Source organism: Cibotium barometz, chromosome 57, assembly GCF_041138505.1.
Source record: "Cibotium barometz isolate CiBa-2024 chromosome 57, ASM4113850v1, whole genome shotgun sequence".
NCBI classification, from domain to species: Eukaryota; Viridiplantae; Streptophyta; class Polypodiopsida; order Cyatheales; family Cibotiaceae; genus Cibotium; species Cibotium barometz.
The window spans coordinates 7,947,668-7,974,915 of NC_141102.1; positions in this window are offsets into that span (position 1 = coordinate 7,947,668).

Genomic DNA, 27,248 nt, shown 5'->3' on the forward strand with positions numbered 1-27,248 from the left:
ACTGGTCAAAAATATCTGTAAACAGGTAAACCAAGCAATTAGAATAGCAGCACAAATAAGAGTACCAAAGCTAACAAACAGTACATAACAGTGAAAAGGTACCAAACTTGGTACAACACAGTACCAAAGTACCAAATAACCAAAGTACCAAACATTATAAAATTGTGTACACAAATGTTACCAAGCACAGAACCAAGTACCATAGTATCAAAGCACCAAACAGTACCAAATTGTGTACAAAGTAAAAAACACAGTTTCAAACTACCATATCATCAAAGTACCAAAGTACCAAAGATAACCAAAGAGTACCAAATTATGTACAAAACAGTGCCAAATTGTGTACACATGAACAAACATAGTCCAAAGCAACATAGCACCAGAGTACCAACGTTCCAAAAAGTACCAAATTGTGTTAGTAGTGCCAAAAGTACCAAACTACCAAATAGTACCAGATTGTGTACAAAACAGTAGCAAAGCTAGCCAAACAGTATCAAAATCAATAAAACCAATTGTAAAAGTTAAGGGATAAATACCTAAAAAGAGGCCTTTCATCTTCATCAACCGAGGGAAGCAAGCATTCATTATGGCCATCAAGTTCTTCCTTTGGCTACATGACCAGAGCATCACGTCGCATCGCTTCCTCAAGTTGATGATGAAGTCCTCCGCATCAGGTCTGATGACACAATATTTGTATTGAGATACTTGCACACCTCGGGGCCTAATTCCATCTTGGAACAGGAGCTGCCACAAATCCTTGGGTGCTTCAAGATAATCCTTCAGTAGCACTCCATTGACATCCAGAACAACAAGGCGCCTATTGCTTGTTGCCATTACATCTATCGGCATTGATGTATCCGGTGGTTGTTCATCTAGCCACCAATGGTCCCCTATTGTAGTACCACTAAACTATATGAGTAGAAGAACACAGCCTTTTTGCAAAAGCAAAGTTTGACATTGGGCACCAATAAAAGGTTACAAAACAGTGACAGTAGGACATGACAGTTTACAAACACATGGACACCTTTCAAGAGTAGAGCGGCATGACACAAAACGCATCGACAAAAGCAAAATGGGCTAGTATTTCAAATTAGTCCAGAAGCAAGTACAAAATGCTATAACATCAGCTAATTTTTGCAGGCTTGCGGCTTGAGACCACGACCAACGGGGCGCTTTCTACATTTCATAGCGAAGAGCTCGAAGAGGGTGGCTGAATCATTGCTATCACCTGTCTCTTTGGGCTCCTTTGCACCTGCAGCCTCATGTGCACTTTGAGCAGCTTCCGCTGCTCTCTTTCCGTTCTTCCTCCTCTTTCTACCTGCCTTGTCCTTTGCAGATGTTGATGCCGCAGCCAAAACCTCTGCCTCTGAGAGAACTTCAACTGTCACCTCCTCAGCACTTTCAGTAGCTTCCCCCGCCGCTTTGGCCTCCTCATTGCTTTTAGCCTCCTCAGTGTCTTTGGGCTCCTCTGCACTTGCAGCCTCTTGTGCACTTTGAGTAGCTTCCGCTGCCCTCTTTCCGTTCTTCCTCCTCTTTCTACCTGCCTTGTCCTTTGCAGATGTTGATGCTGTAGCCAAAACCTCTGCCTCTGAGAGAACTTCAAATGTCACCTCCTCAACAACTGGCATCTCTTCATTGTTCTTCTCGCCTTGGTCAGTCTCTTGCTCAGCAACCTCCTCAATCAGATCACTTCCCCCTGTTCTTTCTCCTCCGGTCCCTTTTCGTCTTTGTCTCTCTCCTGCACTTCCGCTTTTAGTCGATCTTCCCCCATGCTTGAGTCTACAGAGCAGGCTCAGCCCCTTTGCCTTCCCTTGTGTTGGCATCAAGGTCTTGCAGTATTTTCTGCACTGACTTGTAAGGATCTTCTTTAAACATGTAAGTGGCATCTGACTTACTGTGACCAAGGAGATCCTTCCTATCCATTGGGGTGTTGTCATGGGTGTCCGCACCGAAAGATTCTCTACCTACATATGCACAAAGATGAAAGACAAGATTAGATCATCAGTTCAAACAATATAAACATACAGTGTCCAACACAAACACCCCACTTACTCTTCAATAATGACCTCCCTGACACCCAGGCCTTTGCCTCCGAAGGAATTGCGGTGTTGCAACGTGCCTTATCGCACATATCTCTTGTTCTCAACACAGCTGCAAAACACAATGGATGGTACTGATGCCTGCAGGGAAGCATGAAGGTACCAACCATGTAAGAAGCCTCCAAAGCCTCCCCACAGGCAACACAAGTACCAAACACATGAATTGTGTTGGCAGGGTCCACAACATGAGGCCTTGGAGTCAATGTATATTTCATCCCCCTCTTCACATCAGCACACAACTTATGTACAAATTCTTGATGGTCTTGGGTCTCCAAGCATTCATTGTGGAGCTTCACATAATCCATCTGCAAAACAGACATACTCTATCCACTTATCCACCAAAACAAACAATTAGCAAGGAAGTACACAAGCAGTACAAAAACTGAACCAGAATAGGTACCATAACAGTTCTAAACAGCACTAAATGGGTACAATGAAGTTTCAACAACTCCCAAGCCAAGCCCAAGCAGAATAAAAACAGTACTAAAAAGGGTTGGATTGTACCAAAATAGTTTTAAACAACACTAAATTGGTACATGAAGTACCAAAAACTACCAAAACAGTACTAAAAAAGGTTGGATTGTACCAAAATAGTTTTAAACAACACAAAATTGGTACATGAAGTACCAAAAACTACCAAAACAATACCAAAAATGTAGCAAATCAGTACCAAACTAATATCAAATAGTAGCAGAATAGTACCAAATAGTACTAAAATAGTACCAAATAGGTTACAGACAGTGCTAAAAAGGTAGCGAATCAGTACCAAAATAGTAGCAAATAGTAGCAAAATAGCACCAAATAGGAAACAAAACAGTACCAAAACAAAACCAAATAGTAGCAAAATAGTACCAAAATAGGTAACAAAACAATACCAAGACAAACCAATGACAAACCAAAACAGTACCAAAAGGTTAACAAATCAGTATCAAAATAGTACCAAAAGGTAACTAAACAGTACCAAAACATGTAAATTATGCCAAAACAGTTGTAAACAGCAATAATTTGGTACAATTAAGTACCAAAAACACACAAGACTCCCAAAAATACCCAAAAGACCCAAAAACTTGTCATAGTGAAATTCCAAACTTGTACTAAAATAGTGCAAAAAGTACCAAACGAATCAAAGAAAATAAAAAATACCAAAGATAATACCTAGATAGCACCCGACATATTTAGCACTACCATATAAGACCAAATAAAAGCTCAACTTCAGTACCAAAACACTTCAAAAGAGTACCACATGAAGCAAAGAAGCACAAAAAGTACCAAAGTTAGTGCCAACATTGAACCCAAGATGTACCTGCTAAGTACCAAGAAAGGCACCAGAACAACACCAAGTGTTATAAAAAATACCAAAACAAGTAAAGAAAGTACCAAAACAGTTCAAGAAGTTCCAAAACCACCAAAAATGTCAGCAGATAAATCAATCAAGAAGTGAAACATGCCAAATTGCCAAACCATGTGCAAATTAAACACTATCAACAATCAAACACAATGCAATAGGCCAGAAATACAATACCTCCTGCTATTTAACCTCCGCCTGGAGCTTTTGGATATTTTTGAAAACCCCGTGTCGTCGCAACAAGCGCCGACTTGCTCCCAGCTCAGCCTCCACCTCTCTGATCTCTTCATCCGGAACAGGGATTTGTTGCTGAAGCTGAACAATGCGTGCTTCCAGGGTATTGATGTCTTCCATCAAACTCTTCGCCACGTCCTTTCTACCTTCATATACCAGTATAGCTGGTCCTTGTTTGCTTGAATAGAGGCCTTCAGGCTTCTGAGGTTTGACCATCCTGGATGTGACACTGGGTGTGCGAGTCTTTGCAGCAATGCCTCTAAATCAGGTAGGTAGTCAGCAATTACCCCTCTGCCAGCATTCTCTGGTTCTGTGCAGATATTACTACCACTTTGAGTCATCCGGGCCTTCTTATCTGAATGCAGGACACTGCCAGCATTCTCTGGTTCTGTGCAGATATTACTACCACTTTGAGTCATCCAGGCCTTCTTATCTGAATGCAGGACACTGCCAGGGGAGGAAGCATTTTGCCTCCTCCATGCCTCAATTTTACGCTCAAGCCTGCCACTCCTAGATGATATCATCTGCAACACTCCTTCCCCAAACCAGGCCCATGCTACTTTATGCCCTGCTGGGTCTTTTTTCGCTGCATGGCATTTCTCAAAAGCGTAGCACGTAGCAAATTTTTTGGTCAATTCACCACATGAAGGGGGGCCCTGATAAACTTTAGAGAATAGAAGTCTGCAGTCTTCCACCAGTTGTGGCTGCAAATGGTTTAAATAGATCTTGCTGTTCTTTTGGTACTTGAACTTGAATACAGTTAACCATTGCTCGGGTGGCATGTCCTCATCAGTCAAGTCCTTGAAGAGTTTGCCCTCAAGATTGAGACCGTACTCTTCATGCAGGTCCTGTGCCGTGTAACAGAACCTGGTTTGTTGAGGGTACTCCTCCATTTTGTTCTTACCTAAAATGTGTTCAAAATAAATCAGAGAATTGATGACTCCTATAGATTAAATGTGGTGCCTGACATTGTGTCTAATGTGAGGTGATGCCCTACAGAACCAATTGTGGTACTCAAAGAGTACCGAATTTGCTACTGCAAAGTACCAAATATAGTACTGTTCATTTAACTTCAAATGTCAGTGCAGGGAGTGAACATGCACCATTTACTTAGCACATGCATATGCCAATGAATAGCGTACCACATCTTGACTTGCTGGTAGATTTTGATTCATCGTCGTCGAAGAGGAGTGAGGTCCGTTCGGAGTCGACCTTGCACTGTTTTGCACTTGCCCTTGTGTTGGGACTGGCTATGTGCTCCGGCTTTGTTTGTTGGGGGGGTGTGGTGGAAGCACACTTCTTGTTGCTGCTGCCAGGATGAAAAGATGCAGGGGGGATGAGAGCTTGAGCTCTTGCAAGCACACACACACACTCACAAAACCCTAATAGAGAACACACAAGGTGAGAGGCTGAAAATCTTCTTCTTCTCTACTCAACACTCAACACACCATATACAAGATAAGAGTACACATAATATGAAAGGTACTCAACCAATACATACACGGGTTCTCTATAGTGTGAACCCGACTAAATGAGCTGGCGCTATAACTATGCCAGTCTCTAGAATGGCTGTCGCACAGCCTGTCATCCCACTGGCTGCATATCACCCAAGATCTCACCAACCATGCCAGTGGTGTAAGTGTGGGGCCTATCCCCCAGGCGGGTCATCAGTGGCCACCGCCTCACTAGACGAGCTCGATATCTCAACACTCCCCCTCGAGCTCAACTGCATCTCATGTACACCAAGCGAAGCCCTGAATCTGCGGAGCTTCTCTGTACCCAATTCTTTGGTGAAGATGTCAGCTACCTGATCCTCTGTGCTGACATAAACAAGGTCAAGGTCTCCTTCTAAGACCTTCTCTCTGACGAAGTGGTAGTGGACCTCTATGTGCCTCGTACGAGCATGAAAGACTGGGTTCCTGGCCAACTGTATACTGCTAATGTTGTCACAGAAAATGACAACTTGTCTATCCACTGATAGACCCAAATCTGCAAGTAGCTTTCTCAACCAAGCTACCTCACATGCTGCCATAGCAGCTCCTCTGTACTCGGCCTCTGTACTCGATAGAGCAACGGTAGGCTGCTTCTTGCTGCTCCAAGTCACAGTAGTACTTCCCAAAGAAAACATGAATCCACTAGTAGATCTTCTATCTGAGATACTACCAGCCCAGTCAGCATCTGTGTACCGATGTACACATATCTCTGTCCCAGTCTCATAGAATAGTCCACAATGCAAAGTAGACTTCACATACCTCAGTATGCGTCTCACTGCATCCAAATGCGGTTTCCGTGGAACTTGCATAAACTGACTCACCAACCCAACAGCATAGCTCAAATCTGGTCTGGTGATCGTCATGTAGATCAAACTTCCTACTATGCTCCTGTACATAGTAGGATCCTCCAAGATCTCTCTTGAATCTGCACTCAACTTGCCATTCTGATCCAATGGCACAGAAATAGGCTTACAGCCTGTCATACCATACTTGGACAACATGTCCAAGCCATACTGTCTCTGCAGTAATCCAATACCATGTGGTGACCTAATCACCTCAATGCCCAAGAAATATCTAAGCTCCCCCAGATCCTTCATCTCAAACTTCTGTCTAACCAAGATCTTTACATCAAAGATCTCTGCATCATGGTCCCCCGTAATGATCAAGTCATCTACATAGATGACAACAAGCACAACTCCTCTATCACCATGTCTCACATACAATGAGAAATCTGCATTGGCTACATGAAAGCCAATAGTGACAAGATATTCAGAAATCTTGTTAGACCATGCTCTTGGTGCTTGCTTTAAGCCATACAAGGCTTTCTTCAACCTGCAAACATGCTCAAGGTGACCCTCATCCTCATAACCAGGTGGCTGCAACATATACACCTCTTCTTGCAAATCCCCATGCAAGAATGCATTCTTTACATCCATCTGATGTAAAGACCATTTCTTTGACGCAGCCACTGCTATCACAACTCTCACCGTTGCCATCTTGGCAACTGGGCTGAAAGTTTCCTCATAATCAATCCCATATGTCTGCGCATATCCTTTGGCTACCAATCTAGCCTTGTACCTGTTTATGCTTCCATCACTGTTATGTTTAACTTTGTACACCCACTTGCATCCAATGGTTTTCTTGCCTTCAGGCAATTGCACTAAATCCCAAGTTTCATTTCCATATAGTGCATCCATCTCCTCATCCATAGCTTTCTCCCAACACACATTTCCAACAGCCTCATCAATGCATGTGGGCTCAACAACTTGCATAACCTTTGCCATATATGCATAGTGATGTGCCACATAACCATCATATGTAAATCTCTGCACAGGGTTCTTCACTCTCCCTGATCTTCGTAGCTTTTCATTCATGGCTTCCATAGCCTTCTTTACACCAGGTGTTCTCATAGCTGGGATCCCAAGCTCCTCATCAAGGCTCATATCTGAGCCACTAGACTCTCCATCAACATGAGAATGCCCTGCAGAAATGTCAGGCATACCAAGGGGCTCAACCACTTTCTCTTTTCCTTTACGTGATGTAGTAATCACATTTGCAGGACTGGTATTATGATGCAGCCTGCCACTCCATGGTCTATCAATAGACCCACTAGATGAGGACTCTCCTGGTCCACTCAAAGACTGTGATTGCTGACCTGCATTCTGTGCAACCACACTTCCACTCACATCAGCCCCAACAGCTTCCTTTTCAGTAGCATACCAGCTACTCAACTCATCAAAGACAACATCCCTGCTTACCCTCAACTCACGTGTAGCAGGGTTATAACACCTGTATCCCTTTTGCTCAAGGGAGTATCCAATAAACACACATTTTTTAGCTTTTGGATCCAGCTTAGTTCTCAACTCATCTGGCACATGCACATATGCAATGCATCCAAAGACTTTCAGATGAGACAAATCTGGTTTTCTGCCAGTATACCTCTCCTCTGGAGTTACATCATGTATGGCTGCAATTGGAGTCCTGTTCATGATGTATACTGCTGTAGAAACAGCCTCAGCCCAATAGCAATGCGGCATATTCTTCTCTTTCATCAATGCTCGCGCAATCTCAGCAATGTGCCTGTTTTTTCGCTCAGCAACTCCATTTTGCTGCGGAGTGTATCTGCATGTAAATTGTCTCCGAATACCATTCTTCTTCAAAAATTCAGAGAACTCATTGGAGAAGTACTCTCCCCCTCCATCTGACCTTAGGCACTTTACATATTTCCCTGTTTGCTTTTCAACCAAAACTCTGAAATTCTGAAAGTGAGTGAACACCTCACTCTTCTCCTTCATGAAATATACCCACACTTTCCTTGTGTGGTCATCAATGAAAGTCACATAATACCTACAGCCTCCCATAGATATGGTCTTCGTAGGACCCCATACATCTGAATGCACAACATCTAGTGCATTTCTTCTCACATATCTCTTACGTGGAAACACATGCTTTGTTTGCTTCCCAAATTGGCATGCTTCACATATTTTCTGCATACCTTCCACTTTAAATTTTGGCAGCCCTGTCACAATTCCTTTTGTCTGCATAGAATTCAATCTCTGCACATTTACATGTCCAATCCTTTTATGCCAAATGTCTGTGTCTGCAACAATTCCTGAACCATTTTCAAACATCGCAGCACTCATTTCAGGCATGTCTACATTCAACGTAAACATTCTGCCCACTCTGTTGCCTTTTGCAACCAACCTGCACTTGTCTTTGAAATCTTCAACATAACACCCATCAGGGTTAAATCGAACCTACAAACCCTGCTCAATCATCTGGCCAACTAAAACCAGATTCTTTGTTATGTTCGGTACATGAAGTACATCTGCAAGGTACTTCACTTTACCATCCTGCATAGATAATGGCACATCTCCAACGTGGGCAATTGGATGAGCAGTGTCATCCCCTGTTTCCACAAAACCTAGTCTTTCCGGGTTTTTCATCTCCTTGAACCACTCCCCATGACTCGTAATGTGGTTCGAAGCGCCTGAATCCACATACCATACATTATCTTTTTGTGCTGCATCAACATTTTCAGACATGGCATTCACAACATACTGCATAACAAATAACCTTTCATTATCCTCATTATTTCTGTTTGAGGATGCATAGTTGTTTTGCTGCACTTTCCCATTTTGCATGTCAGCCTGCTTCTTATAACATTCTGACTGCACATGTCCAGGCTTACCACAATAATAGCATTCACGTGCATCATTATATTGCCTTTGCCAATTTCCACGGCCTCTTTGACTCCCCCTGCCTCTAAATTTGCCTCCTCCACCTGTGTGTTGTTGTTGTTGTTGATTCTGGGACTGTTGTTGTTGCTGCTGTTGACCATAATTCTGATTACCTGTTCGGCCACCTCCTTGACCGCGTCCACGGCCTCCTCTACCTCGTCCTCTTCCTGAACTCGTGTAGAAGGCCTGTTGCTCTGAACTGTTTTTGCTTTGTGAAGACTGTTGGTCTTCACCCAAGCTCTTCTCTTCGATAATCAGCATAGACACCAAATCTGTAAAGTTGGGAATGTTTTCCCGAGTCTGAATGGGCGTCTTGAACGCCTTGTATTATGGCCCGAGACCACGTAGACAGACTTCCACCTTGTCATCATCATCCACTGACACACCAATAGATGCAAGGGATTCCACAATACCCTTTATCTTCAGCGCATAGTCATTCACAGACATGCTCTTTTTCTCCACAGTATGAAGTTCATTCTTCAACTGTATCTTGCGTGCCTTCGTATTTGTTTCATAAAGCTTTACCAAGGTGTCCAACGCCTCCTTGGGGGACTTGGCATCCTGAATGTGCCCAATCATGGTGTCCTGTATACTAATGGATAGCCAATACATAACCTTCCTGGCTCCTTGGTTCCAGTCTTTAAACTCTTTCACATCTGCAGCAGTCGGATTTATATCCGGTATCTCCGGTGCCTCTTCATGCTCACCTTCTATGTAGTCCCAATAGCCTTTTCCCATCAGGAAATTCGTCAACCTGAACCTCCAAGCATGGAAGTTATTCTTATCCAGCTTCTCAGCCACAATCTGTGTTATGCCATCATTAGACATCTTGCCAAACACACAATTTTACCAGAACCTGCACTCTGGTTTTTCTGCACAAATGCTGTATTTTCTGCACAGCGGTACTGTAGTACTCTCAAATGTCACAACCAGTGACTTCAATGTGCATACATACACCCAATGGCAACTGTAGACCTCTTTGCAGCACCCACAGTGTCTGCACAATCAATCTGTCTTCCTGCAGTTCTTAAAACAGAGTTTTGCAGAGAATCGATGACTTACCCACAGTGCTCGAAATCGCCTACTTTCTGAAAAACAAAGGTCCAGACGCGCCCGAAATGCGTTTTCGGCTTGAAAAATTCAGTCCATAGTCCGATAGGACTGTATAGTTGCCCTATAGCTTTACTCCCACGAAGAAAGCTCCTCAATATTAGAGATCGTTTGCCGGTGCCTCCCGTAGAGCTCCCGACAAGGGTGTAGTCACCAACACAATAGGGAAGGGTAGTCGAAACTCTTACCCTTGTACCACTTCCTGTGGTTCTCTTGCTTGCAGCTCAGCCCTTAGCACGAACTAGGCTCTGATACCATGAAAAGATACAGGGGGGAAGAGAGCTTGAGCTCTTGCAAGCACACACACACACTCACAAAACCCTAATAGAGAACACACAAGGTGAGAGGCTGAAAATCTTCTTCTTCTCTACTCAACACTCAACACGCCATATACAAGATAAGAGTACACATAATATGAAAGGTACTCAACCAATACATACACGGGTTCTCTATAGTGTGAACCCGACTAAATGAGCTGGCGCTATAACTATGCCAGTCTCTAGAATGGCTGTCGCACAGCCTGTCATCCCACTGGCCGCATATCACCCAAGATCTCACCAACCATGCCCGTGGTGTAAGTGTGGGGCCTATCCCCCAGGCGGGTCATCAGTGGCCACCGCCTCACTAGACGAGCTCGATATCTCAACACAGGAGGCACCATTCCCTCCTTTGCCTTCGCTTTCGGTTTGCATGTTGAAGGTGACGCTCTGCTGGCAGTAGCTCCCTTGGCCTTTGGGGTCCTCATGGCTAGACGACTGATCAATGCGAGCTCTAGAGCAGAGTAACTCTGCTACAATCGAATGCGGGGGGGGGGGGGGAGAGAGAGAGAGAGAGAGAGAGAGAGAGAGAGAGAGAGAGAGAGAGAGAGAGAGATGGTCAGAGGAAGGCGACCAGACGATGCCCACTTAGTTCAAACACAAATGAGCAAAAACAATAAAAAATTGAAACCACTACCACCACACTCATGACACCACTACTCTCATGGGGTGGTACCACCACTACTCTCACGGGGTGGTACTACACAAAAGATTCTCAAAGATCTTAAAAATAGTTCCTAAATACAAACCTTTTACCCTCAAATTCCCTGTTGAGATATCGAGCTCGTCTAGTGAGGCGGTGGACACTGATGACCTGCCTGGGGGATAGGCCCCACACTTACACCACTGGCATGGTTGGTGAGATCTTGGGTGATATGCGGCCAGTGGGATGACAGGCTGTGTGACACATCCATTCTAGAGACTGGCATAGTTATAGCGCCAGCTCATTTAGTTGGGTTCACACTATAGAGAACCCGTGTATGTATTTGGTTGAGTACCTTTCATATTATGTGTACTCTTATTCTTGTATATGGTGTGTTGAGTGTTGAGTGAAGAAGAAGAAGATTTTCAGCCTCTCACCTTGTGTGTTCTCTATTAGGGTTTTGTGAGTGTGTGTGTCTGCTTGCAAGAGCTCAAGCTCTCTTCCCCCCTGCATCTTTTCATGGTATCAGATCCTGGTTCATGCTAAGGGCTGAGCTGCAAGCAAGAGAACCACAGGAAGCGGTACGAGGGTAAGAGCTTCAACTACTCTTCCCTATTTGTGTTGATGACTACACCCTTGTCGGGAGCTCTACGGGAGGCACCGGCAAACGATCTCTAATTGAGGAGCTTTCTTCGCGGGAGTAAAGCTATAGGGCAACTATATTGTCCTATTGGACTTCATTTTCAGGGTCGAAAACACGTTTCGGGCGCGTCTGGACCTCCGTTTTTCAGAAAGCAGGCGATTTCGAGCACTGTGGGTAAGTCATCGATTCTCTGCAGAACTCTGTTTTAAGAACTACAGGAAGACAGATTGACTGTGCAGACACTGTGGGTGCTGCAAGAGGTCAATAGTTGCCATTGGGTGTATGTATGCACATTGAAGTCACTGGTTGTGACATTTGAGAGTACTACAGTACCGCTGTGCAGAAATATAGCAGTTTGTGCAGGACAAACTAGAGTGCTATTTCTGGTTAAATTGTGTGTTTGGCAAGATGTCAAATGATGGGATAACCCAGATTGTGGCTGAGAAGCTTGATAAGAATAACTTCCATGCTTGGAGGTTCAGGTTGATGAATTTCCTGATGGAAAAGGGCTATTGGGACTACATAGAAAGTGACCACCATGAAGAGGCACCGGAGATACCGGACATAAATCCTACTGCTATAGATGTGAAAGAGTTTAAAGACTAGAACCAAGGAGCCAGGAAGGTTATGTATTGGCTATCCATTAGTATACAGGACACCATGATTGGGCATATTCAGGATGCCAAGTCCCCCAAGGAGGCGTGGGACACCCTGGTAAAGCTCTATGAAACAAATACCAAGGCACGTAAGATACAGTTGAAGAATGAACTTCATACTGTGGAGAAAAAGAGCATGTCTGTGAATGACTATGCGCTGAAGATAAAGGGTATTGTGGAGTCCCTTGCATCTATTGGTGTGTTAGTAGATGATGATGACAAGATGGAAGTCTGTCTACATGGTCTCGGGCCACAATATAAGGCGTTCAAGATGTCTATTCAGACTCGGGAAAACATTCCCAACTTTACAGATTTGGTGTCTATGCTTATTATCGAAGAGAAGAGCTTGGGTGAAGACCAACAGTCTTCACAAAGCAAAAACAGTTCAGAGCAACAGGCCTTCTACATGAGTTCAGGAAGAGGACGAGGTAGAGGAGGCCATGGCCAAACAGGTAATCAGAATTATCGCCAGTAGCAGCAACAACAACAACAGTCCCAGAATCAACAACAACACGCAGGTGGAAGAGGCAAATTCAGAGGCAGGGGGAGTCAAAGAGGCCGTGGAAATTGGCAAAGGCAATATAATGATGCACGTGAATGCTATTATTGTGGTAAGCCTGGACATGTGCAGGCAGAATGTTATAACAAGCAGGCTGACATGCAAAATGGGAAAGTGCAGCAAAACAACTATGCATCCTCAAGCAGAAATAATGAGGATAATGAAAGGTTGTTTGTTATGCAGCATGTCGTGAATGCCATGTCTGAAAATGTTGATGCAGCACAAAAAGATAATGTATGGTATGTGGATTCAGGCGCTTCGAACCACATGACGAGATGGGGAGTGGTTCAAGGAGATGAAAAACCCGAAAAGATCAGGTTTTGTGGAAACAGGGGATGACACTGCTCATCCAATTGCCCATGTTGGAGATGTGCCATTGTCTATGCAGGATGGCAAAGTGAAGTACCTTGCAGATGTACTTCATGTACCGAACATAACAAAGAATCTGGTTTCGATTGGCCAGATGATTGAGCAGGGTTTGCAGGTTTGGTTTAACCCTGATGGTTGTTATGTTGAAGACTTTAAAGACAAGTGCAGGTTGGTTGCAAAAGGCAACAGAGTGCCCACTCTGTTGCAAAAGGCAACAGAGTGGGCAGAATGTTTACATTGAATGTAGACATGCCTGAAATGAGTGCTGCGATGTTTGCAAATGGTTCAGGAATTGTTACAGACACAGACATTTGGCATAAAAGGATTGGACATGTAAATGTGCAGAGATTGAAGTCTATGCAGACAAAAGGAATTGTGACAGGGCTGCCAAAATTTAAAGTGGAAGGTATGCAGAAAATATGTGAAGCATGCCAATTTGGAAAGCAAACAAAGCATGTGTTTCCACGTAACAGATATGTGAGCAGAAATGCACTAGATGTTGTGCATTCAGATGTATGGGGTCCTACGAAGACCATATCTATGGGAGGCTGCAGGTATTATGTGACTTTCATTGATGACCACACAAGGAAATTGTGGGTATATTTCATGAAGGAGAAGAGTGAGGTGTTCACTCACTTTCAGAATTTCAGAGTTTTGGTTAAAAAGCAAACAAGGAAATATGTAAAGTGCCTAAGGTCAGATGGAGGGGGAGAGTACTTCTCCAATGAGTTCTCTGAATTTTTGAAGAAGAATGGTATTCAGAGACAATTTACAGGCAGATACACTCCGCAGCAAAATGGAGTTACTGAGCGGAAAAACAGGCACATTGCTGAGATTGTGCGAGCATTGATGGAAGAGAAGAATATGCCGCATAGCTATTGGGCTGAGGCTGTTTCTACAGCAGTATACATCATGAACAGGACTCCAACTGCAGCCATACATGATGTAACTCCACCAGAGGAGAGGTTTACTGGCAGAAAACTAGATTTGTCTCATCTAAAAGTCTTTGGATGCATTGCATATGTGCATGTGCCAGATGAGCTGAGAACTAAGCTGGATCCAAAAGCTGAAAAATGTGTGTTTATTGGATACTCCCTTGAGCAAAAGGGATACAGGTGTTATAACCCTGCTACACGTGAGTTGAGGGTAAGCAGGGATGTTGTCTTTGATGAGATGAGCAGCTGGTATGCTGCTGAAAAAGAAGCTGTTGGGGCTGATGTGAGTGGAAGTGTGGTTGCACAGAATGCAGGTCACCAATCACAGTCTTTGAGTGGACCAGGAGAGTCCACTCAAAGAATGCAGGTGAGTGGAAGTGTGGTTGCACAGAATACAGGTCAGCAATCACAGTCTTTGAGTGGACCAGGAGAGTCCTCATCTAGTGGGTCTATTGATGGACCATGGAGTGGCAGGCTGCGTCATAATACCATTCCTGCAAATGTGATTAGTACATCACGTAAAGGAAAAGAGAAAGTGGTTGAGCCCCTTGGTATGCCTGACATTTCTGCAAGGCATTCTCATGTTGATGGAGAGTCTAGTGGCTCAGATATGAGCCTTGATGAGAGCTTGGGATCGCAGCTATGAGAACACCTGGTGTAAAGCAGGCTATGGGAAGCCATGAATGAAAAGCTGCGAAGATCAGGGAGAGTGAAGAACCCTGTGCAGAGATTTACATATGATGGTTATGTGGCACGTCACTATGCATATATGGCAAAGGTTGTGCAGGTTGTAGAGCCCACATGCATTGATGAGGCTGTTGGAAATGTGTGTTGGGAGAAAGCTATGGATAAGGAGATGGATGCACTATATGGAAATGAAACTTGGGATTTAGTGCAATTGCCTGAAGGCAAGAAAGCCATTGGATGCAAGTGGGTGTACAAAGTTAAACATAACAGTGATGGAAGCATAAACAGGTACAAGGCTAGATTGGTAGCCAAAGGATATGCGCAGACATATGGGATTGATTATGAGGAAACTTTCAGCCCAGTTGCCAAGATGGCAACGGTGAGAGTTGTGATAGCAGTGGTGGCTGCGTCAAAGCAATGGTCTTTACATCAGATGGATGTAAAGAATGCATTCTTGCATGGGGATTTGCAAGAAGAGGTGTATATGTTGCAGCCACCTGACTATGAGGATGTGAGTCACCCCGAGCATGTTTGCAGGTTGAAGAAAGCCTTGTATGGCTTAAAGCAATGGTCTTTACATCAGATGGATGTAAAGAATGCATTCTTGCATGGGGATTTGTAAGAAGAGGTGTATATGTTGCAGCCACCTGGCTATGAGGATGTGAGTCACCCCGAGCATGTTTGCAGGTTGAAGAAAGAAAGCCTTGTATGGCTTAAAGCAAGCACCAAGAGCATGGTTTGACAAGATTTCTGAATATATTGTCACTATCGGCTTTCATGTAACCAATGCAGATTTCTCGTTGTATGTGAGACATGGTGATAGAGGAGTTGTGCTTGTTGTCATCTATGTAGATGACTTGATCATTATGGGGGACCATGATGCAGAGATCTTTACTGTAAAGATCTTGCTTAGACAAAAGTTCGAGATGATCTGGGGGAGCTCAGATATTTCTTGGGCATTGAGGTGATTAGGTCACCACATGGTATTGGATTACTGCAGAGACAGTATGGCTTGGACATGTTGTCCAAGTATGGTATGATAGGCTGTAAGCCTATTTCTGTGCCATTGGATCAGAATGGCAAGTTGAGTGCAGATTCAGGAGAGATCTTGGAGGATCCTACTATGTATAGGTGCATAGTAGGAAGTTTGATCTACATGACAATCACCAGACCAGATTTGAGCTATGCTGTTGGGTTGGTGAGTCAATTTATGCAGGCTCCACGGAAACCGCATTTGGACGTAGTGAGACGCATACTGAGGTATGTGAAGTCTACTTTGCATTATGGACTATTCTATGAGACTGGGACAGAGATATGTGTACATGGGTACACAGATGCTGATTGGGCTAGTAGTATCTCAGATAGAAGATCTACCAGTGGATTCATGTTTTCTTTGGGGAGTGCTGCTGTGACTTGGAGCAGCAAGAAGCAGCCTACGGTTGCTCTATCCAGTACAGAGGCCGAGTACAGAGGAGCTGCTATGGCAGCATGTGAGGTAGCTTGGTTGAGAAAGCTACTTGCAGATTTGGGTCTATCAGTGGATAGACAAGTTGTCATTTTCTATGACAACATTAGCAGTATACAGTTGGCCAAGAACCCAGTCTTTCATGCTCGTACGAAGCACATAGAGGTCCACTACCACTTCGTCAGAGAGAAGGTCTTGGCAGGAGATCTTGACCTTGTTTATGTCAGCACACAGAGGATCAGGTTGCTGACATCTTCACAAAAGCATTGGGTACAGAGAAGCTCCGTAGATTCAGGGCTTCGCTTGGTGTACATGAGATGGAGTTGAGCTCGAGGGGGAGTGTTGAGATATCGAGCTCGTCTAGTGAGGCGGTGGACACTGATGACCCGCCTGCGAGATAGGCCCCACACTTACACCATTGGCATGGTTGGTGAGATCTTGGGTGATATGCGGCCAGTGGGATGACAGGCTGTGTGACAGCCATTCTAGAGACTGGCATAGTTATAGCGCCAGCTCATTTAGTCGGGTTCACACTATAAAGAACCCGTGTATGTATTTGGTTGAGTACCTTTCATATTATGTGTACTCTTATTCTTGTATATTATGTTCACACTATAGAGAACCCGTGTATGTATTTGGTTGAGTACCTTTCATATTATGTGTACTCTTATTCTTGTATATGGTGTGTTGAGTGTTGGGTGAAGAAGAAGAAGATTTTCAGCCTCTCACCTTGTGTGTTCTCTATTAGGGTTTTGTGAGTGTGTGTGTGTGTGCTTGCAAGAGCTCAAGCTCTCTTCCCCCCTGCATCTTTTCATTCCCCCCCCAAAGTACCAAAAAGGTGGAAAAAAAATTGGCCCTTTTTTTGTACCACCAACCCTTGCTTTCACCCCATAATGAAAAGTGAGTGAAGTCATCCATAGGGGTGATATTATAAAATGTAATGCTTGCTTGATTTCTGTGGTGATGGCATACATCTCTCGACAAACCTTATACATTAGCTTAGAGTACATAACAATGGAAAAAGATGAAAGGAATTTATGCAGTATAACCTAACGATCAACTTGAGTAATGATTCAACAAAAGAGTTATCCCTGTAAATGCAAAATGGACATTGAGTAATGTGCGCACGTCCTTGGAATTTTTAGATGGCATACCATTGGACTTAAAATTTAAGGTAGATGGTGTAACGGTGGGAAGAAGATCCGAGAATACTTTTAGATGTATGAAATGTCTATCACGTGTAGTCTTGAAGTTTTCTTAATACAATATAATTTTGCACCCATCTATCTTGTATTGTGGATTCATTTTGTAAAATAGATATTCAACATTATTAAGACAAGATGACTAATGTTAAATGAGAAAATCATCTCAATATTGATTATATATATATATATATTTATTACAATGATATCTATACAAATTATATGGTTACAAAGCATGCGAGCTTTCTACTCTTGCTTTGGTTGTCAGTGTCCATAGAAGCTTTTGCCTCTTTCGATTCCTTAGTTACAAAACATGAGAGATTTCTACTCTTGCTTTCGTTGGTCAGTGTCCATAAAAGCTCTTGCCTCTTCCGATTCCTTGGTTGGCTCAGACTCTAACTTCTTGGACTTAGTTTTCTTTAAATTGGCCTCTTTTCCCTTAGGCTGTTTTTGCTTTCGAGAAGCCTTTCCCTCATTCTCCATGTTTGTCATTTTCTTCTTTGACCCGAATTTCAATGGAGACAACACTGTGGGAAGTCCTTTCTTTTTCAATGGCTTCTTTGTAGGGTTAGGTGGGATTGATGGTGGTGGTGAATCTGGATCTAGGGGAAGATCTACATGCGAGCATCAATCTAATTGCTTCTATTCCCACCCACCATATGTATGTGTCCATGTAACATGAAGTTGTAAACTGTAAAGAATTATGATATAGTGCTTAGTAAACATTAGTACAATATGAAAGTTCAAGATAAATTCATACTAATTTCTTTGATGTCTGTTGAAAACACTTACAAATACTCTTTTTGATATGTCTACTGGAAATTTTGATTCCATGTATCTCCATGTCTTTGCAACCACTCTCCATCCACATGAGCTTCCATCAGTTTATAATGGAATCTATAGCACTGATAGTTGTTTAAACTCTCAACAAAAGCTCTATTAGAAACTTTAAATTTGTCTTTGATACCCTGATAACGTAGAGGTAAAATGAAAAATTGATGTGGAGTTTTATTGTCGAGGAGTGGAGGATGGATGGTTTCTAATGTGCTTATTATACATTTAGATACCCTGCAAAATAACAAACCACATAGATTATTCTATCGAATACAGTATAAATGAATAAAATACAATATGAATAATTAAACATGATGACCATTTCAATTAAAGACTCACAATTTTGCTTCCCCATGCATACCAAGCATGGAATTCAAAAAACATGTCTTTATTTTCTTGAGATCGATTATAAATACACTTCAATGGCTCCTAAACAATAGAAAAAGAAGAAAATGATCATTGATAGAGAAGCATAAAAATACGTATTTACTAAACAAGACATTAAAAAGAGAATACTTACTTCTCATTGTAGGGAACAATTACATATTGCACCTTTTCAAAGTCACATCTCCTCAACCATTCTTTGAGCCTATTAAAATTGGTGTTTACTTCGCTTACATAAATAGAGACTATAGGGTCTTATAAAAAAAGAGGATAGTAGGCCTCTGGGGGTTGGATGGCCAGAATATGCCTACAAAAAAATAAATCACTAGATAAATTAGTTTCTTATCCTCATAAAGTCTTATAGTAATAAAATCTTTAGAAAAGATAGCTTACTTGTTGAGAGATATCAGGATTACTACATCATTTATTTCTCGATCATATATGAAGTCCATATTAGGTAATTTGAGAAAATCCCAATTCCCAAAATGGCAATGTTTAGGAATTTTATGATCATTTTTTCTCAAAACATAGGTTTTATGAATTGATCAGTTTTTATGATCAATTTTTCTCAAAACATAGGTTTTACGGCATAAATAACTACATGTTTGGACAGTAAAGCATGAAAATTAGTTAATTTATGATGTAAAACCTAATCGAATTCCCCCAATACTAAGAAAGAAAGCTACATGCACACACATTACCGTACCCCTCCCATGGGGAATGAAGATATTATACTTGTCACATTGAGATTTATAGTCCCAAAATGACACCATTGGGGTTTATCAAGGGACTTAAAAAAATAAAAAGGTTTTTTACAACTATATTTTGAATTAAGGGAGAATGGCAGTGATGCCATTCTTCCTCAATTTTTGTAAAGGACTTAGAAAATACAAAATGGTTGCTAGCAATTGTTCTTGAACTTATGTACAATCATTATTAGAAAATTAGTTTAGGTACACCCACTATGAAATGCAATTTTTGGTAGCATGAGCTGTCATCATCTCAAGAGTCTTTGTGGTGTTCATAAACACCATCAAAATATTATATCTAAGAAGTGTTGTTCTACAATTGTCACATTCAAATCGTTTAATAAATGGTCATGGTGCCATTATCCTCATTGGATGACCTTATTGTTAAGGTTTGGATAACATTATATAAAACATAAAAATTTAAAATGTATAGACTGGTTTGTCCAGTGTTATAGGGAAGACTGGTAGAGTGTTGTTCTCCCATCCTTAACTTAGTTTTCAGAGAGATTGTCATTCTCCACTTTTCCCCACTAGAATTGAAGGGTTTAGGACCCTCTATCATTGATGTGGTGCTATTCTCCAATCTACTTGGAAAATTTTATTTTAGTGGTCGATGATGGATTTGGTACCATTCTCACCTCATTAAGGGAGATGGTAGCCCGATTACTTAGAGAAAAAATGGCATTTTGTCGTTCCCTCCTTGAAAATTTTGGTTTGAGATGAGAAAATTAAAGGGAGAATGGCAGTGCTGCCATTATTCCCTCCTCCCTAATCTAATCCAAATTTGATGGGAGAATTGCACCACTGCAATTCTCCCTCTTGTATAAAGGAGGAAGAATGGCAATGGTGCCATCTTTCTTTAATAATTAAACTTTCCAAGGGAGAATGACAATTCCACCGTTCTCCCTACTCTGATTACAATGAAAGCATGGTTTTGTTTTAGTTTGGTACATCATCATTTTGGGGAGAATAGTAGTGTTGACATTCTGCCCCCCAATCATAATGTCATCTTAGTTAGACTTTTCCAAACTCATTCCTCATTAAAGGATCCATTCCTCCCCATTGAATATTTGGTTTGAGATGAGAAAGGCAGTGGTGCCATTCTCCCTCTTATTAGATTTGGCTTGGTTTGGTGCATTATCATTGGGGAGAATGGTAGTGGTGTCATTCTCCCCCAAAACAAAATGCCAAACCACTACCATCCCCTTCTTAGAAAATTAGATGTAGAAGATGGTAATAGAGCAGTAAAAAGTGGTACTATTTAAGAATGACAATGGGGAGGAATGATTCATTATCACATTCATATAGATTTTCCTATTCATTGGTAAAAGGTTGGTGAAATAATCATGTCTTTCACAATACATAAATAAAAAGGACACAAAGTAGAAAAAACTAGATATTTCTTAGAATATTACTTACATATTTCAATTTTAAAAAGACATTTATAAATGGAGTCTTGTTAGTACTTCACTGTCTCAAATTAAGCATAACAGAGATTCACATGTCTTCAATTATAACATTAAAAGACATCAAACAAAGATATGATATGCAAAACTCAAAGTTGTATTAACAAAAAATATAATCCATAACTTCTAGACTACAACTTGAAGGATAAAAAATGAACTATTCATGAGCACCTTCGATGTGTGCAATGAAAAAAGTATTCCTCACATAATTAAATATTTTGTTGTGAAAAGACACAAAAGCATTTATATTCAAAGTGTAAGATTGCACTGGCACACAAAACACAAAAAATGACATCTAGTAATGAATGAAAAAGTATTCATAGTGTATGTAATTAATCAAACTCATAGTCTACAAATAGCTCCTCACCTATACAAATATCATCTATGGTTTCAACATAAATGTTACGATATTCTGCAATGTGTACATTATCCATAGAGATGGACCAAGGTGATAACTCAGGAGAAAAATACATAACATACATTGGGATTTATACATACATTATCATCTTCTACTGTTGATATACCGTGCCACATTGCCATTTCTAACATCACCAACAATGTACACCATCTCCTTCTTCGATGAGACTTTAGGGTCTTTTAAGATGGAATACCTCTTTATCCTTGGATTGACTTTACACATCTTTTTCCAATATTTATATGAGTATTTATCCCCTCCATAATGAAGGATGATTGTCCCTCTCTTGATAAAACTATGTCCATGGCTCTTTTTATGGATCTGTTGGTTGATCTTGCTGATCTTCAACGAGAGTCCATCTTGATTTTTATAAGTGATTATATTGCCGAGTATTATGGGCTAGGAACTATTGAAAAGGCCCCTGAGTGGACAGGTGGTGAGCGTTCTAGTTGCCAATGATGCCATAGATACTCTGATGAAGGAATGATGGGAAATTAAGAATCAACCGGATAATTTGGAAGATTGTGATCAGTGGTACTATGGTTTCATTAAAAGATTGTTTTAAAGTTAGCTGATGCTAAGAAAAAGGCAATTTCATATTGGGTGTGTAAGTGGTGTGGCGGCTAGTTTTATGTTTGCATGAACTTCCGGCTAGGGGGCCTTGGAACTCTTTTCCTTGGTACCCGGGACAAAACCTAACCAAATTCCAAATTGGATCCCATCACTACAGTGGTTGGGCGGTTGGCTAACCCATGGGATTGGATGGGGTTAGGCTGGACTGATGGATCCGTAAATCGAGACTCAATTTCTGTTATTATGATAGATGAAGTAAGTCCCGGATAGTAATTGTTCTATGGATAGGAATCAACGGCTGTGCCTCTTGATGGGGAAAAAAGCGTTGATCCCAATGATCCAAGTGCAAGTTTCTTCCTTGATCTGACCAAGTATCTTTATAGGTGCAGTCGGATCAGTTTGATCACTAATGGTCTTGACTACGTTAGAGTAAAAAGTTATCCTGGAGGAATCGCCCGTGCTTTCCGGATAAGGGAAGTTTTTCCGGGTTCGATTTTGGAAAAACTGACGGATTAGTCTTTTGTCCGGATATCCGTGTGGACGAGGCTCCGAGTGTGGGACCCTGCCCCGCGCAAGAAGTGCTACTTCTGCTGCTAGTACCTCGAATCCGTTGCGCGGTGGGGACAGGGATCTTACACTTGGTATCAGAGCATTTGGTTAATGAGGATCAACCGAGAAGCCAAATATATCAAAAATTTATCTAGAATCACATAATTCATACAAATTGATATTCAAACTGAAAATTCGTAAATTAGTAATTGGGTCTTCAAATGGAAGTACCGCAATTATATGGAACCCTGACTTGCTTGAGGCCTAGACATGATGGTATTTGCCTTATAGTTTCGAGTTTCATGACTATCCGTATATACCGAGGGTATAACTGCAGCTCTTTACCTGCAGTATATACGAGTAAATCTAAGACTTGAAATAATAAGCATTAATGCTATCCAGTTGATGAATTCGAATGTGGTTGATAAGATTTTTAATTCTGTTTGGGAACTGATGAATTGATTGGGATTCTGATTGAAAAATGATGATTTTTGAAATTTAGTTGAAATATAATAACCTGAGCAAAACCACAATGAGGATGAATGGGACGAGTCCCTGTAATGATAAATGATGATAATGATTTCAGTAAATCACTATGAGATTAGTGGATTGTGCTGTCAAATTGCTATTGTTAATACTTGAGATGGTAGATCAAGTTAAGGGATGACAAATTGAGAACTTGCTTAACTAAAATTCCCGTGTGGAGGAATGTTCAGAAGGAAATTTTTCGGTCTAATAGACCATTATCGTGTTAAAGATATGAATGATATGATCTGAATGAATTGTTATTTAATGATGAGTTCTATATAAGGGATATTTATCCCCATATTCTGTTGGGTTGACCAGAATATAAGGAACCCCAGAATAAATCGGATCTTAAGCAAAAGAGTTGTCCTCTACTTGCGAGATGAGGACATCTCGCACTTTTTAAATGGGATAGAATGTAAGATTTCTCCTCCAGCCTTCGAGGTATACAGGAGTAAGAATCTTATAATTATTCCCTCTCTAAATAAAAGAAAGATTCCGTTTAAAAAGGGAAGACACTTTACCAGAATACCTTCTCAGGAGTCCACCTATTTTAAAGATTCAGAACGATGAATTCAGAAGTGAGAACCGATGTTTTGGATGCCAAGGTTTTGACCATCAGTTAAAAGACTGCCCGATTCCTACCATGAAAAGGGCACAGGGAAGTCTAGAACCCAAATTCAGAGACCAATTCCTTCATACCAATCTAATCAGGGTCTCGGACAAGATTGCTTAACTCCATTAACTAGGTCCGACCCATTAATTAGGGTCGAGATGACCAGTCAAATGCTTGGCGACTTAGAGCAACAGATACAGGCAATTCATAAAGATATAAATGCTGCCCAGGATCGACAGAGACAATATACAGATAAGAAGAAGACAATCAGAGAATTCAAAGAAGCAGTTATAGTCTTCATTTGAATACAGACCAAAAGAATTTCTTTATCTCTAGGGGAGTATAAGTAGTTATCCCCCAGATATTGTGGACCAAAGAAAGTAGGTGACTTAGCCTATGAACTTCTTTTGTCTCTTCATCTCAAAGTTCTTAATACCTTCTATAGAAAAATGTGCCAAACCCAAATCATGGAAAGACGGTAAAACTTCAGTGGCAAGATACCGTTGGCTTCTAAGTTACGCTAGCTCCTTCCTTTATATAAGTCGTAACTTTTACTTGTCGCTCACAGTAATCTTACTTCCATCGATCTCCCTTCTTCTTAATCTCCTTCATGGCTTGGCAACAGGAATTAGTTTTATCCATGATGATTTCTCACCTTCAAGACGCAAGTGAGTCTGTGAAGAAAGATTTTATAGAACAGTATGAGCGCTCACTTTTTCCTCACTTGTGGGAACATCTGTAGCTCAGACCAAATGGCGGACCTATCAAGACATAACTAGGGTAACACCCTGGGGTCAGCAGCACTTTCGTAACAATGTCTGCTTGGCCATGGTTATCGAAGCCTTGGGTTTGGGTCCTTGATACTACTGCGTCATGAGATCAAGACATCTTGGGTTTTCTGAGCGGGTCTTCTTACTGGCGTGTTTTCTTCCTCATCAAAAGATATGCCTTTACCCCGTTTTTGGCTTGCCTGTCAGAGGTCCTTTTGTTAGATCACCTCATACCACTGAGATAGGTGCGACATTAACCTACAGAATTATTCCCATAGATGAGTTACCTTATACGTGCGCAGCTTGTGAGTGCTACTTTTGTGATCATATGATGGACGGGCTTATGGAAGTGTAAAGAGTTCTTCTATCTTTACTGTATATGTTCCAAGAATGAATAAAGTTTAAATCTTGTTCTTGTCTTGATCCTTACTCTCTTTGAGACTTTTTTAATTGGTGATTAATCTTAATTAAAAATTTTCTCTCAGTCTCATACTTGTGCATCTTGTGAAATTACCCCCAGTTGTTTGCGGGCATCTCACGTTTTTCAAGTGGGAGAGAATGTAAGATTCCTTCCCAGCCTCTCAAAATATCCAGCATCTTCCCCTGTAATCAATCCCTCTTCAGAAATATAAAAGACTTGTTTCTAACTGAGAGAGAAAATATTCTAGAGAGAGAATATTCAGATTTTTAATATTTTTGGAGAGAAAATTATCTCATCTTATTAAAATAAGTTCCCCTGAAACAGAAATTCAAAAAGAACTTTCCAATGTGCAATTGGAATTAATTGGAAATGGGTATAAAGGACCTTTCAGAAATTTTTGGATTATGGTCCAATTAAGGTTCCTATGGGCCAATAGCATCAATCCATGTGTAGGGAGGAGATAAATCCAATTTGTAAAAGAAGATACCCAAAAATGAGTAAATGCTCACATAAGATGAAGAGTTGAAAATGTACAAGATTTATTAGTAAAAAACTATGAGCAATATTAAAAATATGAGATATTTTGGGTATCCAAAAATGAGTAAATGCTCACATAAGATGAAGAGTTGAAAATGTACAAGGTTTATTAGTAAAAAACTATGAGCAATATTAAAAATATGAGATATTTTGGGTATAATGATTCCATTTTGACACATATGTAAGGAAGGGGAGTTCTTTAAAGGAGGTGTATATTTCACATAAGATGAAGAGTTGAAAATGTACAAGGTTTATTAGTAAAAAACTATGAGCAATATTAAAAATATGAGATATTTTGGGTATAATGATTCCATTTTGACACATATGTAAGGAAGGGGGGTTCTTTAAAGGAGGTGCATATTTCACATGCTTGAATGAGTTTTAAACTCATAAAAATTGAGATATTTCATCTCTCCTCTCTCCTCATTCAAGTCTAGTTCCAAAAAGTTAGCTTAACTGACCTAAAAATGGTCAAATATTGACCAAACTGATTTAGAAAATTCTAGAATCAGTTTGTTTGGTTAGGAGCTCAATTTTTCTTATAAATAGAAGCCTCCCCCTTGTTGAAAAATATATAGTGTTTATGCATCGTTACTCTACTCCACCTAAACCAAGAACTGTGAATTCATTAATAATTCACTAGTTTTTGGAGCTTCCCTCTTTCTTCAATCCCCATTGGTGGCTCCATCAACATACTTAACCAATTGATTGGTTGGGGGCCTCTACCGTGAACAAAGAATCAAGAAATTTGTAAGGTAATTAGTGAATTTTGATCATTTTCTATAATTTCTCAATGTTTCTCTCTTCTCAATCCCTCTCAAGCTTGAGAAGCTTAATTGGAATGGTTTTTGAATGCTATTGAAGTTAATTGATGAATGGTAGTGAAGAGTTACATAATTTGATGAATGCTATTGAAGTTAATTGATTAATGATAGTTAAGAATTACATAAATTTCTATTTATGCTTAATTCAAATGGTTTTTATGTAATTTCTCTCTCTCACTCAAGAAATGGTCATACTCATGACCCATTCTCAATCTAAATGAAGCTTTTCATAAAGCTTTTCCTTAATCCAAGATTAAGCTATGCTTGAGGCCAAATTAATGGCTTTTTTCTATGCTTTTAGTGTATGTATATTGATGATTCAATCCATTATGGATTGATGATCCAATTAGAGACCATTCTAATTATTTCCTTAATGATAAGCTTTATCCCTTAGAAAAATTGAGATTTATCAGTCATAGTAGCGGAGCTATGGCAAATTTTTTATAAAAATTACGCATAAAATAATTTCATTCAAAGCATAAAAACAGGACTTCCTACCATATTCTAGGAATTATCATCCTAGATTAATTGAAGATATTCATTGTAATCATAGAGAAATTGATTTTTATATTATGCATAATTGATTTTCATGCATAGAGGTATGCATATTATTATTTTAACATAAAAGTGTTAATTTTATCATAATTAGATTTCATGCATAGAGGTATGCATAAAAGATTATTATTTTAATGTAAAAGTGTTACTTTTAGCATAATTGAATTTCATGCATAGATGTATACATAAAAGATGATTATTTTATTATAAAAGTGTTATTTTTATCATATTTGGATTTCATGCATAGAGGTATGCATAAAAGTTGATTATTTTATTATAAAAGTGTTACTTTTGTCACAATTGAATTTCATGCATAGAAGTATGCATAAGAGTTGATTATTTTATTATAAAAGTGTTACTTTTATCATATTTGGATTTCATGCATAGAGGTATGCATAAAAGTTGATTATTTTATTATAAAAGTGTTACTTTTATCACAATTGAATTTCATGCATAGAGGTATGCATAAAAGATGATTATTTTATTATAAAAATGTTACTTTTACCACAATTGAATTTCATGCATAGAAGTATGCA